This window comes from Meriones unguiculatus, chromosome 20 (assembly GCF_030254825.1).
Source record: "Meriones unguiculatus strain TT.TT164.6M chromosome 20, Bangor_MerUng_6.1, whole genome shotgun sequence".
Lineage (NCBI taxonomy): Eukaryota > Metazoa > Chordata > Mammalia > Rodentia > Muridae > Meriones > Meriones unguiculatus.
This window is the reverse complement of record NC_083367.1, coordinates 12,624,963-12,644,277: the sequence shown is the minus strand read 5'-3', so window position 1 is coordinate 12,644,277 and position 19,315 is coordinate 12,624,963. Positions and strand designations below refer to the sequence as shown.

The 19,315-nt window shown below is 44.3% G+C and overlaps 1 non-coding gene across 1 annotated transcript in view; it reads left to right on the top strand.

Moving 5' to 3' along the window:
* Nucleotides 1–19,315, top strand: part of LOC110547365 (uncharacterized) — a 56,425-nt gene that overhangs the window by 961 nt on the left and 36,149 nt on the right. The window lies entirely within an intron of this gene.

Below are 19,315 nucleotides of genomic sequence, written 5' to 3'. Positions count from 1 at the left end.
GACCTCATCATTTCTGTAACTTGAGCATTTCAGAAAGTGCTGTAGTCATGGAAGGTGTTGCTGGCTGCATAGACTGGCCAGAGAGAGGGTCTCTGTGCATTTCCAGCACTGTATGAAAAAGGCAATACATCTCTACTGGGGCTCTCGTCCTAGCAGGGAAACTCTCCTGAATTACTGAGACGATGAGAGAGAAACTGCAGCTATTCTAACGGACTCCATCCAACGGCACCGTCAGTTCCGCTGGAAGCAGGAACGCCTTGGGGAGTACCAAGCCAGATCCAGTCAAAGCCTGGCTCTGGGAGTTACAGCCATAGAGCAGCCTGGCCCTTACAAACCTTCTATTAGCCAAGGCATGGTGGCACACACCAGTGACGGTGAACAGCAGGATCAATGTGAGCTCCAGGCCAGCCAGGGCTACATAACAAGATCTGGTGCCAAAAATCAAAACAGGGTTGCCAAGATGGCTCCATTGTAAAGGCACTTGTCACTTTAGCCTGACAACGAGTTTTATCCCTATAGTCACATAACAGAAGGAGACCATCTACTCCCCCAAATTGTCCTTTGACCTTTGTACAAGCACTGGACATGTTTTCTACCCCTTATGTATACACACACAGACACACACACACAATGTTTAAAAATTAAAAAACAAACTCTCAAAGCACAATATACAATAGGAAAATATTTTTCTATAATTTTACTTTCTGAGATTATAATATAATTGCATCATTCCTCCTTTCCCGTTTCTCCTTCCAAACCTTCCCATGTACCAACCCCCATTGCCCTCTTTCAAACTTATGGCCTCCCTTCCTTTAATTGTTGCTACACACAGGCATGAGCACGTGCACACACACACACACACACACACACACACGTAAGTCCACGAATACAACCGGTTCAGCCTGAACAATGTTACTTGTAAGTATGGTTTCAGGGCTGACCCTTCGGCGCTGGATAACCTATTGGTATGCTCTTCCTCTGTGAAGACTAATCCTTAGCTGCCTGTGGTTCTTTGTGAGGAGTTGAAGTCTGCTGGGCTTTACTTCCTCCCTCCCATCCCATCCACGTCAGCATGCCTTGTCCTTGTTCAGCTCACTATCGGGCAGTCATGCTGCTGAGACTTTATGGGTGTGGCTTCCGACAGCACTGGGAGACACAGTCTCTCAGCAAACTCCCTGTACAGTATTTTTGCCCAGTCCTGATACATCACAGCTGAGCAGGAGTTGTGCTGTAGATACATCAGTTGGAACTGGCCTACACAACTCTTCATTTTGATTAGTTTTAATCTTCCATAATGGTCTGTGTCTGTTGCACAGAGAAGTTTTCTTAATGAGGGGTGATGACTACATTTATTTGGCTAAACCCTGGACAAAGATCAAGATTTTTTTCTTAAATGAGACAGGGTCTTTTGTAGCCCAGGCTAGCCTTAAACTCTCCAAGTACCCAAAGGTGATCTTAACCACTGAGCCTTCTGGCCCTGCTTCTCAGTTTCTGGAACTGCAGGCTGGGACGATATCCAGCCTGTGCTGTGTACAGAGGCAAGCTCTCTGCAGCTGAGCTACATCCTGTGCCCAGGAAAAGGTCTCAGGACTTTACTATATTTGCATCTTATTTTGGTTTGTATGAGTTTGGGCCTGCATGTGTATCTGTGTGTCACAAGCATCCCTGGTGTCTTTGGAGGCCAGAAGAGACATCAGATCCCCTGGATTCAAGGTATGGACAGTAGGAAGCTGCCATGTGGTGCTGGGAACCAAACCCAGGTCCTCTGCAAGAGCAGCTGATGCTCTCACCATCCCAGCCGTACATTTACATGGTGTTTCTGTCAGTTAGAGCCGCTTTTCTTTATTCACCCCATCAACCATGACAATAAGAGCAGATCCCCAGTACATGAAGAACACGCAGCCAATATTTTTTTTTCTGGCATCTAAAATGTACCTTAAAAACACATCACAGGGCTGAGAAGGTAGCTTATTTGATCCAGTGCCTGCTCAGCACGTATGAGGCCTTCGGTTCTGTCCACACCACTGAATAAAACAGCATGGTGGCACTTGGGTGGAGAGGGTGTTCAGGATCATCCTTGGCCACAAACGGAATTTGAGACTAGCCTGGGCTACATGAAACCTGGTGTCCAAACAAACAAAGCCATTTAAATAGCTATATTAACTTTTTCAATCTGTTCAACTGTGAGAGTCTTTTTTTTTTTTTTTTTTTTTTTTTTTTTTTTTTTGCATGGAGATGGCACCTGCTTTCCCATCCAGGCTAACAATTGCACAAGGATGCACTACTGACCGTGACGAGAGAGGTTAGGGATATAATATGCAGCAGAGGGCTCGCCCAGCTAGCGACAAGCCCTGGATTCCTTACCTATCCCGGAACAAACCAGGTGAGGGGATGCATGGCTATAACGCCTGCACTCCTGAAAAGAGTCATAAGTTCAAGGTCATCCTCTGCTCTGGTGGAGGTTCAAGGCCAGCCTGGGACTGCACACCCTGTCTGTAAATAAATTTTATTAATTAACTAATTAAATTACTTACATGGAAATCTTTTCATTGCAATACATGAGTTTCGATAACATTATTAAGTACACTTGAGATATTCCCAAATGCGAGCAGAAATTAAGACATTTGAATAACAATGTTTGACTCTTAGGATTTCTCTTTATAACTTTAAAGGAAGGAATCCCTAAGATTTTTCTCACCTGATTCTCTGAGATTGTGATCTTTGTGCTTATCCATTGTTATCAAGTTTCTTTTCTTTACTTGGGGAGTTGACCTTTTTTACTGTATCTTCTGAAAGAAAGTTGTAATTCCCTTTTTTCAAGTCTTCAGTGAAAGGAAATAGGAAGAGTACCTCACATGAGTAGGCACCAGAAAGCAGTTTTTATACAGGCAGGAGCCAGGAGTTAGATGCTGCTGTGTAACACAGTGAGAAAGTGTCACTAAGGACTTACCAGAGCCCCTGTTGGTAGAGTGCTCCCCCAGCACAGCCTGAACTGAGCGCTGTGGTGCATGCTGGGAATCCCAGTATTCAGCTGGTGGAGGAAGGAAGACCAGAAATTCAAGGGCATCCTTGGCTACAGAGGAATTCAAGGCTAGCCTGGACTACTCAAGGCCTGTCTAAATAAATAAATAGAGTGAGAACTTTCTCCTACTTTGAATTTAGTGAAGAAAGCTAAATCAGGAGACTGTTTTTATTCTAGCGTCTGAAACTAAAATGTTAAACAACATTATTGAGTTTTCTCAATGATACTTTGATAATCTCGGTGCCATTGTAACACCGTAATGAATGTATTTAGTCACCACTACCCCTGTGACCAGAGAAATGGAGCTCTAGCCATGTATGGACACTATTTCCCAGTGCTGGGATGGCAAGGGCTCACAGCTGTGACTTGTCCTAATTATGAACCAACAGTATAATGCATAGTGAGGATCCTCATAGCCATAGTCACCTCTTCTCAGTCACGTGTCTGACAGGTCATTTTTCTCCCAATTTAATTGTCCTGTCACCACTCTTGAAAAAGCAATTCATATATGTGCAGGCATGTTTTAGGGTTCTTTTCCTTTTAAGCACGTTCTCATTTTTAATAACACAGTGATCTGTGCATGTACGGAGCGCAGTGCGGCACTTCCAGCATACGTGGCCTGGCTAGCGTCTCAGACAGCCTTTGCTTCTCTGAGCTGGGCACAAACAAAATACTCTTCACTCATGATTTGTGAAGTAGCCAGTTTATTGTTAACTATTGCTACCTACCAGGTACACTCTGTTCTGTTCCACTGTTCTGTTCCGCTTCTACGAGCACTATGTTATCTGACGTCTGCAGCTTTGTGTGATTCTAGAAAGAAGAAGGAAGAGAGAGAGAGAGAGAGAGAGAGAGAGAGAGAGAGAGAGAGAGAGAGAGAGAGAGAAACGTAGGGGCTGGAGAGAGGCTGAGCTGGTGAGAGCACGAACTGCTTTGACAGAGGACCCGAGTTTGGTTTCCGGCACCCACATTAGCAGACCCTCAGTGTTGGGTAACTAACTCCGTTCTAGGGGATCTAAGGCTTCTGGCCTCCAAGAGCACCTGCCCTCACGTGCACGTACCCACCCACTCACCTACCCCGCAGCCCCTCCACACGGTGGCACATACACTTAAAAATAAATCTCTTTCTAAATCGCGCAGCCAGCGCACGCGCCACAGTGCCTGTCGAGAGGCTAGAAGACACACTGTGGGTGTCCGTCCCCGCCTTCCGCCAAGTGGGTTCCGGGGGACTCAGGGACTCAATTTGTACCGTTTGGGGGCAAGTGCGTTTTTACCAACTTAGCCATGTCACTGGCCCCGTTCTTTTTTTGTCGGGTGGCTAGTTTGCTTTGTTTTGTTGTTTGCGTGTTCTTGAGACTGGTCTCACAGGATGTCCTGTCCGGGCTGTGGAGAGAAGGAGCAATGGGATTGCAGGCATGCAACACCCTGTTTGGCTCTTTGTCAGAATTCTTGAAATTAGATAGGCGCGTCCTCCGGTTTGATCCATTTTCAAGATTATGGAAGTATTCAGGATCCATGGTCTGTGTTACTACTTCAATCGTATTACCAGGGTTTCGGTTTTGATGTCTTTGTTGGCCAGAAGGGTTGATATCTTATTAACATGCAATCTTCTACACACACAAAAAAAAAACAAAAACAAAAAACAAAAACAAAAAACAAAACAAAAAAAACCATTTAGGTCTGTAGGTTTTATCTGAAAATATTGTATCTTTCAGGATAGAAATTTTGAGTCTTTTTGTTAATGTTTTTTATTCTACAGTATTTGTTTTGATTATTTGGTATTATTTTAAAATGTTGTATATTGGTCAGTGACATAAAGCAGACCTTGATGAATGAAGAGCTAAGCGCGATGGTGCACGCTCATTATCCAGCCCTTGAAAGGGAGAGCAGAAGTTCCAGGTAGTCCTGGCTACAAAACAGGGTTGAGATTAGCTCAGGTTACATGAGTTATCTAAATGACTTGTCCGTCAGGTCAGGTTGAGGAGCACGCTTTTCACATGTCTGAGGGTTATTCCCGCACACAGTGGACTCTCAGGAGCCGCTGTAGCTGCTTCTCTTTCTTCGGCTTTCATGTACCTTGGACTTAGTTTTGTCTGAGTGTTTGAGACAGGATCTTACATCCCAGGGGCCTGGTACTCACTGTGTAGCTTCAGGTAACCTTTAAAATGTTTCTGTGTGTTTGTTTATTTATGTCTGATTTTATTTCTGTGGCTTTCAAGATGGGGTTTCTCTGTGTAGCAGCTGTCTTGGAACTCACTCTGTAGAACTTCACTCTGTAGGAACTCTCCTGCCTCTGCCTCCTGAGTGCTGGGATAAAGGTGTGCGCCCCGCCCAGCTCATTTATTTACTCGCTCATCTGTCACGTGTTTATGTGTGTATGTCCAAATGTGCGAGGCTCACTCAAGGCGCACACGTGTTATGTAAGTCATAGAACAACGTGCAGGAATTGGTTCTCTTTCAGCCTGTGAAGCTCAGGTCCCTTGGACTTGACAGCAAGCACCTTCTCGCTGGCCAGTAGATGATCTTGAACCTTGCTTGAACTTCTGGTTCTCCTGCTCATATATCACAAGAGCTGGAATTACAGCCCTGTGCCACCATAAAAGCTATCTTCACACTCTTGGCAGCTCTGCTATGAAGTTTGCATATGCTTAGGGTTGTTCTATCTTACTTATGTTCATCTTGTTCTGTTTTGAGACAGGATCTTCCTATGTTATCCAGACTGAGCTAAAGTTCATAATCCTCCTGCGGGAACTACTCAAATGCTGGTATTTCAAGTGTGAACTACACATGCTTGGTAGAATTATTATGTATTAATGATTAATTGACAGTTTTATTAAAAAATGATACTTGGTTTTTTGAGTCAGTCTCACTTTTGGCCTAGAAGCCACCTATATTACAAAATTATTTTTATTTTCCAAATACTCCTTGTCTATTAACTCAATGCTTCTTAATATATAGAAATACTAGCTTAAAAACACATGCACGCACATACATACAGCTGGCCGAGGTAGCACACACCTGTAATCCCAGCACTCAGGGAAGCAGAGGCAGGCGGACCTCAGTGAGTTTGAGGCCAGCCTGGTCTGCAAAGTGAATCCAGAATAGCCGAGGCTACACAGAGAAACCCTATCCTGTTTACAAACAAACCAAAACCCCACTTTTTTTTAGAATTTTTGTGGATGTTCTGAGTTCCTTGAGGCACCCTAAGACAAGAGAGACACAGAAGGATGAATCTAGGCTTCTCAGCAACACGGTGGATTAACCTCTGATGGACTGAACACAGAACTGTCTCGCAGAAGCCTCTTTATTGTTACACAAAAGACACTTTTAGCCAGTCAATTTTCTCAGACCAAAACCTTTTAAGTGATCTAGGAGTTGTCTGAAGGCACCATTATCTAAGCAGTTCTCAGCCATACGGATTTCCTGGTTTGCAAAGGCTCTGTGAATCCTTCAGGAAGAACAATCCCATAAACTTCAGATTAACCTCAGTCACTGACTGTTTACGGTAGGCTGCCTCAGAGCTTACGTGCCCTCACTCCAGAATTCACGCCAGACACAATGGCTTTGCTAAAATTCTGCTACACAGGCTTTATGTAGCCCAGGCTGGCCTCGACCCCCTGGCCATCCTACCCCTTCCTTCCATGTGTTAGAATTACAATGTGACACACACTTGATTAATATTAACACTTCTGTGTTTAGTGTTTGCATGGGATAGACTTTTTCAATCTTTAAGTTTAATATGCCTATGTCATTATATTTCAGGTACCTGCCTTCTCTGCAGTATATAGAGTTGTTTTTTTTTTTAACAGTCTCTGCTTTTTGCTTGTCTTTTAACAGTTAATCTGTTTAGTGAGGTAGCTCCTACTATGTCCTAGCCTTGCACTTGCTTTCTCCTGCCTACTACTGAGACTATAGGCATTCACCACCACAGCTGGCTCAATCTCTGGCTTTTAATTCAAAGACTGAATATACATGTATCTGATCAATCCTGTGGATGCGTTTACTATGTTGCTGAGTTTTGTTGTTTGTGTTTTGTCTTTGTTTGTCTTCTCTGTCCTCTGCCCTTCTTGCTATTTAGTTTGTTTGTTTTTCCCTAGTCTCATTGACTTTTAAGCAAATGTTTAAAAAGTGACTAGTGGTAATTACAATATGTATTCTTGCTGGGTGTTGTGGCACGTGCCTGGGATCCTGGCACTCGGGAGGTTAAGGCAGGGGGGTCTGGACCCAGTGTCACAGGCTAGCCTGAATTATTTAGTGAGGCCTTACCCCTCCCCCCATGTAGCTCAGTGGCTGAGTGCTTGCCTAACGTGTGCAAAGCCCTGGTTCATGCCTAAAACTATGGGGAACCAACCTCAAAGCTGGTTGTGGGAATGCACACCACACCTGCGAGCACCAGCGAGGCAGATGCATGGGGCTGCTGTGAGTTCAAAGCCACCTAGGGCTGTTAGCAGATTCTGTCAACAAAGAGAAAGAGAGGGAGTAAAGAAAGGAGGGGTGAAGAGGAGAAACAGTAGTTGGGCCTGTTAAGAGATAAAAGGATGGTTAGATAAATAAACAGACATATGATAAAGAAAACAAAGCAACACACTAATTGTAAAAATCTAAGTGATTCTTTTTAAGGCTGGTTTATTTGCCTGAGACACGGTATCTGTTGGGTGGAAAAGCCAAACTTCTAATTTGATGTATCAAATTTTGAAGTTTTTAATGTTAGTTAATTATATATTGAATTTTATGAAAGTAAAATACTGCACTTAAAATTTTTCCTGCTTATTGTCTCAAAGCTCACCTCCATAATCCCTCACTTCTGAACCAGGCTAGACTCCTCTCTCTCTTTTTTTCCTCTCTCCCTCTTTCTCTCTCTCTGTCTCTGTCTCTCCTCTTCCTTCCTCCCTTCTCTCTCTGCCTCTGTCTCTCTCCTCTCTCTCTTTCCCTCTCTTTCTTTCTCTCCCCCTTTCCCTCCCTTCTCTCTGCCTCTGTCTCTTTCTCTCTTTCCCTTCCTCCCTCCCCCCTTCTCTTTCTGCCTCTATTTGTCTCTCTGAAGGTTGTATCTCTCACCTTTACCTGGTTTTAGTCTCACCCAGCTTCCTTCTCATCTTTACCCAGCACATCAAGGAAATTACTTCCACAAGTCTCCTCATGGTCCAACCTACTTCTGGAAAATCCTGTCTGTCATTCAAGCCTCTGCTTGAATGTCATTTCCCCAGTGAAGCAGCCCACCCACGCTAGTTCCTACACTAGAGGAACCACAGGAAGTCTCCACACAGAAAAACCCTAGAGTCAGAATGGAACCATGAGATTTCCCATTCCAAGAAAGCAGATGTCATTAATAGACTGTGCCCTGTGCAATTACTGAGAAGGCATGTTCTCTGTCAGAGACAAGACGCAGCACACGTATCTAAAAATTAAAAATGAAAAGCCAGTTTTGAGTCACAAATGGTGGCACATGCCTGTAATCCCTGTTCTTGGGAAATGGGAACAGGAAAATCAGGAATACAAAGTCATCCTCAGATACATAAGAGAATCTGAGGCTAGCCTGGACTACATGAGACTCTGTCTTAATAAAGGGGGCACTATTTGGGCCTGGAAAATTATATTTGTTTTGCATATTATGTAATAACAGAGTATACTTCCTCAGTGTCCTACAAGTAGTAAACGAATCTGGGTGTGCTGGCTCATTTCTGTAATCCCATACTTGAGAGACAAAGGCAGGAGGATCACAGGAAGTTCAAGGCCAGTCTGCTCAATGTAGTGAATTCAAGACTAGTCAGTTCTAGGCTGCATAATGAGAAACTGTTTCAAAAACAAGACAAAACAAAATGAGACTACAGAATTCTGATCATCCTACATTACCTAGACCCGTGACTATTTCAGGAAAACAGTATGACAAGTCAACACACACACACACAAACCAACACATACCCAACATACACACACATGCACACACACACACATACATATGGGCACACACACACACCCAGCACGCTCTCTCTCTCTCTCTCTCTCTCAGAGCACACACACACACACCCAGCACGCTCTCTCTCTCTCTCTCTCTCTCTCTCTCTCTCTCTCACACACACACACACACACACACACACACAACATGAGCACACACTAACTACCATGGTAAAACTCCCTCAGCCTGTCTCCTCTCCACTATCGGCCTCAGTGGGTGGTTTTCAGATGCAGAACTGAAGACCGCTCAGCCGTCACAGACCACAGGAGCAGAGCTTTGTAACTGGAGGCTGGCGAACTGGGCTAACTCAAACCAGGAACAGGTGAAATCTGCCTTCAGCCCTGGCCTTCTGCTGCCTGGGTTGTCCTCGTTATAGGCACAGGATTTAGGGTAAGATCTGCTTCTGCTCAAGAATGGGAGCACCTCCATGGTTAATAAAGAGTACAACGCCGTTGCACTTCCCCATTCCTCCCCAAACTGCACTTGGAAAACCTGATGTATGTCAAGTCTCATCAGGACTTCCTTCATCCTCTTCCTCTGTGGCCTGATAAAGCTGTGCCACTAGGGGCAAGTGATCAAAGAGCAGGCAACCGAGTTCATGACAGAGGCAGCCCCTGCTCCCCTTACCCGGAGATCCACATGGAGACTGAGCTGCCAATTGGCCACCTCTGAGCAGGGGGTCTAGGTCCTCTCCATGCATGGTCTTTGGTTGGTGCATCAGTCTCTGCAGGACCCCCTGAACTCAGGATTTTTAGCTTTGTTGATCTCCCGTGGGGCTCCTGTCTCCTCTATGTCCTTCTTTCCCCACCCCACTCTTCTTCCATAAGACTCCCTGCGCTCTGCCCAAAGTTTGGCTGTGAGTTTTAGCATCTGCTTCGATCCCCTGTTGGGTGGAGCCTTTCAAAGGCCCTCTATGGTAGGCTCCCATCCTTTTTCCTCCCTTCCACCACTTCTGGTGTCTATCCTGTTTGCCATTCTGAATGAGATGTAAGCATCCTCCCTAGGGTCCTCCTTAGTGTTTAGCCTCTTTGGACCTGTAGATTTTAGTATGGCTATCCTATATTATATAGCTAATATCCACTTGTAGGCAGATGACAAAGGAGGAGAACTTCCCCTTTCCGTGGACTAGGGGAAGGGAATGGGGAGAAGAGGGAGGGAGGGTGGGACTGGAGGAGTTGAGGGAGGGGCCTTCAATCAGGATATATAAGGAATAAATTGTGAAAAAAATAAAAATTTAATAATGAAAAAGAAAAAAAGAAAGAAAAACTGATGTATGGCCATTATTCAGAGTTCAGGCCTCCATAGACGATAAATGCTAGGAAGGCAGAAACATAAACACACCCCATTATTCCAGCACTCAGGAGAGACAAGAATCATCTCCATAAATTCAAGGTCCACATGGTGAGTTCTAGGACAGTCGGGGCTATACAGCAAGACCCTGTCTCAACAAAACGAAACAAGATGGCTGAAGACGTAGCTCAGTTGAGAGAGCGTTTGCGGAACGCCCTGGTTATCCTCCTAACGCTGCATAACTCATCGCTCTCATGCTCTTCCTCCTCCTGCTCTTTACCACCAGGGTCCTCCCATTCCTGGCTCGCCTTTGCCCTTGTATGCCACATATGCAGCCACATCCCTTTCAAGCGTCTCATTTAGTCTAGCTGCTCTCCGCCCACACGGTTGTTTATCTTCGGCTGACTGATGGGACTGCAGCTCGCCCAACTTCTGTGCAGTGCCTCCACTGCCTGGGTATTCACTTTTCGTTTTGGAGGGATGTTCAAAACAAAGCAGGAAGGAACAGACGGAGTGTTTATAGAACATGGGGGGGGGGCGTCTCTTTTTCTTTCCTTTCTTATCACCTTCAGGTGATGAGCTAATTCTTCACCTTCCTGTTTAAATGAGCTTTGTCACTCTTGCCTTTAACCTTCTACTCTCCTTTGCAGGCATGGTCCTCCAATTCTTGGAGCATTTTCCCCAGGACCCTGTGAAGGTGGTCAAGGAGGCAGAGTGCCACCTTTTGTTCTCTTACCCGAGGCTCTGCACAGAAGGCTTAGGAGGAAGTCTACCCATGGCTCCTTGGGGTCTCTTTGCCCATGCTCACCAAGCAGTGTCTGCCTACTGAGGCCAGCCAACCCCCAGAGTCCAAGCCAGACACTTCTTCCCCAAGCCTCAGCACAGCCTGGTTTACCAGCCACACAATCTCAGCCTCTTTTGCTTTGATTGATACTTTGAACTTACAGTCATCAATGCTGAGAGTACTGTCTAAATACGTAATACAAAATGGCAGAACTGTTTAAGGCCACTTCAGAAATTGTTGGAAATTCTAAACCCAAGCCAAAACTCAGTTATAATAATAATAGTATTATTATTTTACTGAAACTCACACATCGATTTTATTTGTTACCATTTCTGATTTCTTTATTCTCTATAATATTTGGATACTAATTACATGAAGTTTGTACTGGAAAGTGTCCTGAAATCTGTATGTAAAACATAAATTCCTTCTACTTTCAAATTCTTATTTATTAATTTACTCTTCAATCTTAAAAAAAAAATAAGAAAAGAAACCCTGTCTCAAACCACGTAAAAAAGAAAGCAACAAAGAAGGAAGGAAGGAAAAGACTACACATTCTACTCCTTATATAGTCTTACACCTTCCTTTTATAAAGTTACACAGAAGATGATTTTTAAAATGCAGAAAATATGCCAAATATTCAAGGGTGGTTTTAGTGTTGGGATCATGTATAAGATGTATGTTTTTCTACTTTCTGAGTCTTTCATGGTGTGTATGTTTTTACTTAGGTCATAGCATAAGAAAAAAATAAACAAAAAAAAAATGAGGTGAAGAATAAAGATACACAGAGAAAGGAGAGTTACACAGAGCTGGAGAGACGATTCCGTGGTTAAGAGAACATTCTGCTCTTCTAGAGAATCAACGATTCCGTGGTTAAGAGAACATTCTGCTCTTCTAGAGAATCAAAGCTCGGTTCCCAGCATTCAGGCTGCTCACAACTGCCTGTATCTGCAACACACAATTAAAAATAATAAACTTTAGCTGGGCAAAGTGTTGCACAACTTTAATCCCAGCACTTGGGAGGCAGAGGCAGGTGGACCTCTGTGGGTTTGAAGTCGGCCTGGTCTATATATTGAGTTCCAGAGCAATGGAGTGAGACCCTATCTCAGAAAATAATTAACAACAACAAAAACAATAATAATATAAATAAACTTTGTACAAGAGACTGTTCCTTGTAACTATGTACCCAGCCACACCCAGTCTCAAGATCCATCATTAACTGTCCTGGTCATGAACGTTTGCCAAGATGAGCTCACCTTTGTTTCCCACAGTTTCTGGTTGTCAGAAAACCTGCCTTCCTTTACAAAGGGATTTTGATTGGGCTAATGTTGGCCCTTCCCTCCCAGGGTTCTCCATCCTCACCTTTGCTTCTGGAGACATTTCTTCTGATTTGTTATCTCTTGTCTTCATTGGAAGCCGTTTTTGGAGCAGGAGCTGAAACAGTGGCCTTTGGCTTACTTGATCAGGTTTGCTAGATCTGGCTGATGCTTCCTTTGTCTTCTGGCCATAATGGTCACTCTAGACTTGGAGGTCTTGTGGGCTTTGTTGGGAGGTCAGCAGCTTCTTCAGGTGATCAGCTTTCAGCACTGAGCTGGGAACTTTCTCCTCCATCATTCCAGTGGCTCTGGCTTGCTGTGCCTCCTCATCCTTCTCTACTGACTTCCTGTCTGCCATTTCCTGCACTTCTGTTCTCCCAAAGCCCTGACATTGACTCAAAACAGCAATGTTAAAAATCAAACATCTGAACATAATACAACCCCAATATATTTTGATCTGATACATACTACTGAGTAATGATAGATAGTAGAGGAATGTTGTAAATATTTTTCCTAATTAAACCACTGTGTTTCTGAAAGAGCATACGATTTTATGCACAGCAAAACCCTTCGATTTATGGCTGGCCGTTGTCTAGAAACTGAGCAGAGGTGTTTAAGGAGGTGTTTGTTGTGAGGGCATGAGCAGTGTGGTGTGCATGCTGTGCCTTGAGAGCTAAGAATGCAGTGATCTGCTGTGTAAAACATGGCTGAGCACTGCTACAAACATCTTGCGTTCACCCCGTGTGGTGGGTTTCAATAGCAACAGCCCCTACAGGTTTATATATCTGAATGCTTAGGGAGTGGCACTATTTGAAAGGATTAGGAGGTGTGGCCTTGTTGGAGGAAGTGTGTCACTGGAGTGGGCTTTGAGGTTTCAGAAGCCCAAGCCGGGACCAGTAATTCTCTTTTCCTGCTGCCTGTGGATCAAGATGTAGAATTCTCAGCTCCTCTCCAGAACCATGTCTGCCTAAACCTCAAAAACTCTAGGCCATTTCTATCCAATTTTTTAAAATATGAATTCTTTTTTTTTTTTCCTTTTTTTGGTAAGAGTCGCTGTGATCGTGGTGTGACTTCACAGTGATAGAACACTGACATGAAGTTGGGTTAGAATTTCAGATTGTTATTACTGTTATTGTTATGGCAAATGCAAAAGGTTTTTGAAGTGTGGGGCTGGTTTCAGGGAGTCTAGTATGTTAGCGTGTTTGGTCCATAGAACACATGGCAGCTGGGTGGAAAACTAGGCAGCATCCAATGGCAAAGAACCTCTTAACATCACATCAGCTGCACTCTTGGACATCAGCTCGCAGGTCACCTGGGATTGTTCTTGAGTGATGTCTGGGCCCATTATAGATACTAAGAGATGTGTTGGCCCTTGAATATGTGTTCCCCAAACCAAGCTGAAAAGATGCAGTCCTCTGAGAAAATGAATTCACATCCTACTCCCAGAAGTCTATTGTCTCCCTCTTAATACAGTTCCTCGTGTTGTGGTGACCCCCAGCCATAAAATTATTTTCATTGCTGCTTCATGACTGCAATTTCACTACTGTTATGAATTGTAATGTAAATATTTGTATTTTCCAGTGGTCTTAGTCTACCCATATGAAAGGGTCATTTGACCCTCTCCAAAGGGGTAGTGATCCACAGGTTGAGAACTGTGGTTTCTGCTCTTGCCTGGGGGCTCCCTCTCTGCAGCCCTGGAAGTCGGGAGGGGCAGGAGAGAGAAGCATGCCTAGAATGGCCAGGGAGAACTGTGCAGAGATCACCCCTCCCCCCATCAGCTGATGGCTAGTTCAACTTTAATTCCAGGAACAAAGATTATTTACCCCCAGGGGAATGGGTGGGGACCTCCAAGAATAGGTGGACATAATTGGTTGGAACTAGGCACTTCCAGGATGATTGATTTGCATTATATAGCATGCTCCTATCATAAGAATGGAAACACAGTACCTAATTGACATATAAGTAACATGTAAGTGAGGGGAGGGGAGAGCTAGCAGGGAGCTTTTATATAAATATCAAGCTCAGCTAGGTAGTCTGTGTCTAAAGACTCTTTCCAGATGAAGTCCAGCAGAGAGCAGGAGAAGTCCGCCAAGAGGAGAGAGTTCTGCCTTTAGTGCCTAGCTCACAATGGCTATCCACTCCAGACAAGAACTGCAACCTCAACCAACAGTTACCTCCAACCGAGAACCACTGCCATGACGGAAGGAGAGAACCAACTTCCACAAGTTATCCTCTGACCTCCATACTGTGGCAAGTGTGTGCCTTCCCATCCCACATACATACAAATAAAATATAATTAATAATAATAGTAAAAAAAAAAAGGATTAGGCATGGTGACACATGCATTTACTCCCAGCACTCAAGAGGAATAAGCAGGTAGATCTCTGTGAGTTCAAGGCCAGCCGGATCTTATAATGAGTTCCAGGCCAGTCGTGGCTATACAGTGACAGTCTGTCTCAAAAACAGAAAAGCAAGTAAAACAAAAACAAAACCAGACATATATCTCTTTGAGTTCAGGGCCAGCCTAATCTAGAGAACAACTTCCAGTCTAGCCAGTGTTACATAATGAGATCCTGTCTCAAAAAGGAAAAAAAAATACAATAAATGTATTGAAAATTCTAAGTCCTTGGAAATATTCTTCATGAGAAATCTCCTGTGCCAGACAGAAGAGATGGTTCAGTAGTTAAGATATGTCTGTTCTTCCTGAGGCCCTGGGTTCGATTCCCAGCACCCACATCAGCTAGATCATAGTAAACCATCAGACACTTTCTTCTGGTCTCCCCAGACATCTTCACTGACACGCACATATCCATACATATCTATACATAAATGAAAGTAAAATATTTTTTAAAAGAAACCTTCTGTGCCAACTTCAAAACGGAAACACAAACTAGGAACAATTTCTCAGAAAGCACCAATTTCTATCAAATCAGAAATCTGTTCTTTTGATGTTAGTCAAAGTAGCTACTTAGAAACAATCAATTTTTAAAAGAACACAGAGTCCCTCTAAGAAGATTTATTACCAATACGGATTTCCTTTTTTAACTTAATGACTCACTAGGAAAGTCCTCTAAAGCTGGAAGTCTTTGTGCTGTGCAAGATGGCCAGTTAGTCGCTGCTGTTCCCGAGTGTAATCTGAAGAAGCTGCTGTGTCACCCTGAAAACCAGGAATCACTGAGAACCCAGTTTTCCTATTCATGGTGTCTAACCATGAGTTGGGAGTTGAGCTGTGAGTCCCAGGGACCTTTCCTGTGCTAAACTTCTGTGACTGAGCCTGTATCACCTGGCATGGCAGTATGGAGTAGGGGTCGGGGCAGAGAAATGGACCCTTGGATAGCAAGCCTAATTCCAGAACCACAGCGGCAGTGGTTAATGCTTTCAGGATGACACTGCTATAGTTCTTGCATTTATTACTAAGAGTCATTATTTCTTTGTTTGTTTGTTTGTTTGTTTATAATTATTATTACTTGTTCTTGTGAGACAGGGCCTTATTCAGTCAGTCTAACCTTGAACTCCAGTCCTCCTGCCTCCACCTCTCAAGCATTAGGATTACAGGCATGTATCACCACACACTTATCTACCTACCTGTCCATCTGTCTGTCTATCATTGATCTACCTATCTATCTATCTATCTATCTATCTATCTATCTATCTATCTACATCTATCATCTATCTATCTACCCACCCACACCCCTACTTATCCATCTACCTGCCTGTCTGTCTGTCTATCTTGACAGAGTCTCATAAAGCACATGCTAGCCTCTATACTTGTCGTTGTATTCAAGGCTGGCGCTGAACTCCTGATTCTCCTTCCTCTATCTTCCAAGTGCTAGGATCACAGGTGCGCCACTACACCCAGCCCGCAGTTTTTGTTTGTTGTTTGTTTGTTTTTAAATGTGCTTACAAAGCTGCACGTTTTTTGAAGACATTTTCACAATACTTAGTTTTGGTCGACCCTACCCTCACTCCCTCCTGCCCCATCTCTCTGCTCCCAGGCCCTGCTTAAGTCCTTCTTCCCCTTGTAGTTTTCTCTTTCACTTTTGTATCACATGTTTTCTAATAGCCTCCCACCTCTTTCTCTGAAAGCCACTTCCCCCTTCTCCTGGTCCTTTTCTAGTTCTCTGGCCTCTATTCATACTCCCTCCCACATAAATACACAGAGAGAGAGACATAAAATAGGATCTGCATATGACAGAGAACATTCAATATTTGTTTTTCTGGAAACAAGTTGATGTAGTATTGTCCAGTTCCATCCACTTGTCTGCAAATGTGTGTTTTAAAAAATATTTATGTTATTTTGCGTGTATGAGTATATGTCAGTATGCAGATACGCAAACCATGTGCATGTCTGGAGCTCACAGAGGCCAAAAGAGGCTGCTAGATCCCCTGGCCCTGGAGTTAGAGCTGGTTATGAGCTGCTGTGTGGGTGCTGGGAGCCACATTTGGGCTCTCTGCAAGTGCTCCTAACCTCCGAGCCGTGTCTCCAGCTCCCATCCTTCTTTACATCATTTTCACTTTCCATTCTTCTCGTGGTGGACATCTAGACTGATTGCATTTCCTCGCTAGTGTGAATGCTGCAGCAATGAACATGGATGTGGAAGTATCTGTAGTTGATCTTTGGGTACATGTCCCACGGTGGTACAGCTGAGGCATACGGTTGTCCCAATTTTAGCTTTTTGAGGAAATTCCACATTGATTTCTGTAGAGGTTGCATCAGTCTATGCTCTCAGCAACAGTAAATCGAGGTTCCCCTTCCCCACATCCTCTCCAGCATTCGTTATCATTTGTTTTCTCGATAATAGTCACTCTGACAGGTGAGATGAAATTTCAAAGTAGTTTCACTTTGCATTTCCGTGACGGCTAAGGTTGTTGAATATGTAAAAAATAATAATAATTGGACATTTCTATTTCTTCTTTTGGTAACTTTTGTTCAGCTCTTCAACCCATTTTCATCAGGTTGTTTTTTGTTGTTGTTGTTAAGATTTATTTCTTTTGTTATTTTATGTGTATGAGTACTTTGGCTGTAAATATGTGTGTCCACTATACACAGTGCCTGGTGCCGTCAGAGCTCAGAGGAAGGTGTTGGATCCCCTTGGAACAGGACTTAGAGATGGCCACTCACTGCCCTGTGAATGCTGGAATTACAGATGGCCATGCACTGTGCTGTGAATGCTGGGAAGTGAACTTGGGTCCTCCACAGAGCAATAAATGCTCTTAGCCACTGAGCCAGCCCTGCATTCCTGGTTCTTTGATTTCTTAATCGGTGTTTTGTGTTTTTTGATTATTCCCACTATTAATTCTTTGTCAGAAAGATAAGTTACCAAGAGTTCTCTCCCTCTCTGTGGGCTGTCTAGCTACTTAATAACGGCTTCCTTTGCTGCATGGAAGCTTTTTAATTTCACACGTCCTTGTGGTTGTTAGCTGTACTTGCTAGTGGAGTCCCTTGAAGAGGTGCTGCTGATGCATTAGAAATTACTCCCAAACCCCAATGACTGGCGACACGAAAGGGTGGAAGCGGAGCAGTTCTGCTTGGTAAGAACTCTGTCTGCTTGTGACTGGGGGCTGGGCTCTCCTGCTCGTTCCTGTGGCCATGGCAGGGGCTGGCCATGTGCCATACAGCTTGGACTGTCTTCTTGTCACTTCAGCAGGACGATCTGTTGTTTTTTGAACTGGCTCACACTTACCAAGAGTTCCAGAGTATAAAGCCACCCCTGCATTTCCCAAGGCTTTGGCCTGAGCTGGCATAGCCTCTTCTTGGCTGAATTCTATTGACTAGGAATCATGGGAAGCCAGGCAAGTTGGTCCGTGCCTGCCAGATTTTCAGATGTTCAAGGCCTGGGTACACGTTCCCTTGGTCCTCAACCTATGAGGAATTCCACTGAAATTCCTAAGCTTGCCTTGCTAATGAAAAGAAGAAAGTAAGAAGTAGAAAGGAAGTGACAGGCAGTGGAGTGTTTCTCTACCAGCTTATTTTCTTAGCACCAAGAAGTGCAGCCCATCCCCCTTTTAGGAAGTCCCATTCTCCCCATCTTGTCCTGCCCCATTCCACCTCTGCTGAACCCCCACCCCCACAACAAATCCTGTCATTCACTTTCCCTTCCCGGGTTTCATTTTTCACTTCTATATACAACCTTGACTTCTTCCATTCACTGTAGCCCCAGCACTCAGGGAGGCAGAGGCAGGCAGATAGCTGTGAGTCTGAGGCCAGCCTGGTCTACAAAGCAAGTCCAGAACAGCCAAGGCTGTTAGAGAGAAACCCTTTCTCGAAAGAAAAAAAAAAAAAAGAGTGCTGGCCTGTGCATTTGGGTTATCCTCAGCTACATGTGGTGTTGAAGGCTTGCCTGAGTTACATGAGACTAGTTGGGACTTACAGGCATGCACCACCAACCTCGCTAATGAAGTCACATATGAAATAACACACACACACATTAGTTCATGGCGAGGAGGTGTTTCGTTTTTGTTTGTTTTTTGAGACAGGGTCTCACATAGCTCAGGCTGGTCTCGATCTCCTATGATGGTTAGTTTTGACTGGCGCCTTGATAGGATCTAAATTCAAGTAAAGACAGGACTCCTAGCATGGCTGTGGGGGATTTTGCTGGGACTCTTCCTTGGACTGGCTCCTGGACTGTGCGGAGGGAGGCTGGGTTGCAGCTGCTTGCAATGTTCTCCACTTCTGAGACTTCTGGGACAGCGGCTTCTCCTCCGGCTACCTTGACTTCCCCGTATGCTGGGCCCGACCTTCCACGGAGCTGCAGTGAACCCTTCCTTGATTTCTCAGTCTTTTATCATAACAACAGAACGGAAGCTGAGACAGCTCTGAGTCTTGAAGTCAAGACGGGAGCTCTTGGCTGCTGCTCCCACGCCGTGGCTGCCGGCCTGTTGACATGCTCCCCCAAGGATGGCGATGGGCTCCTGTGCCTATGGAGCCGTCAAGGCCCAAATAAACCCTTCCTTCT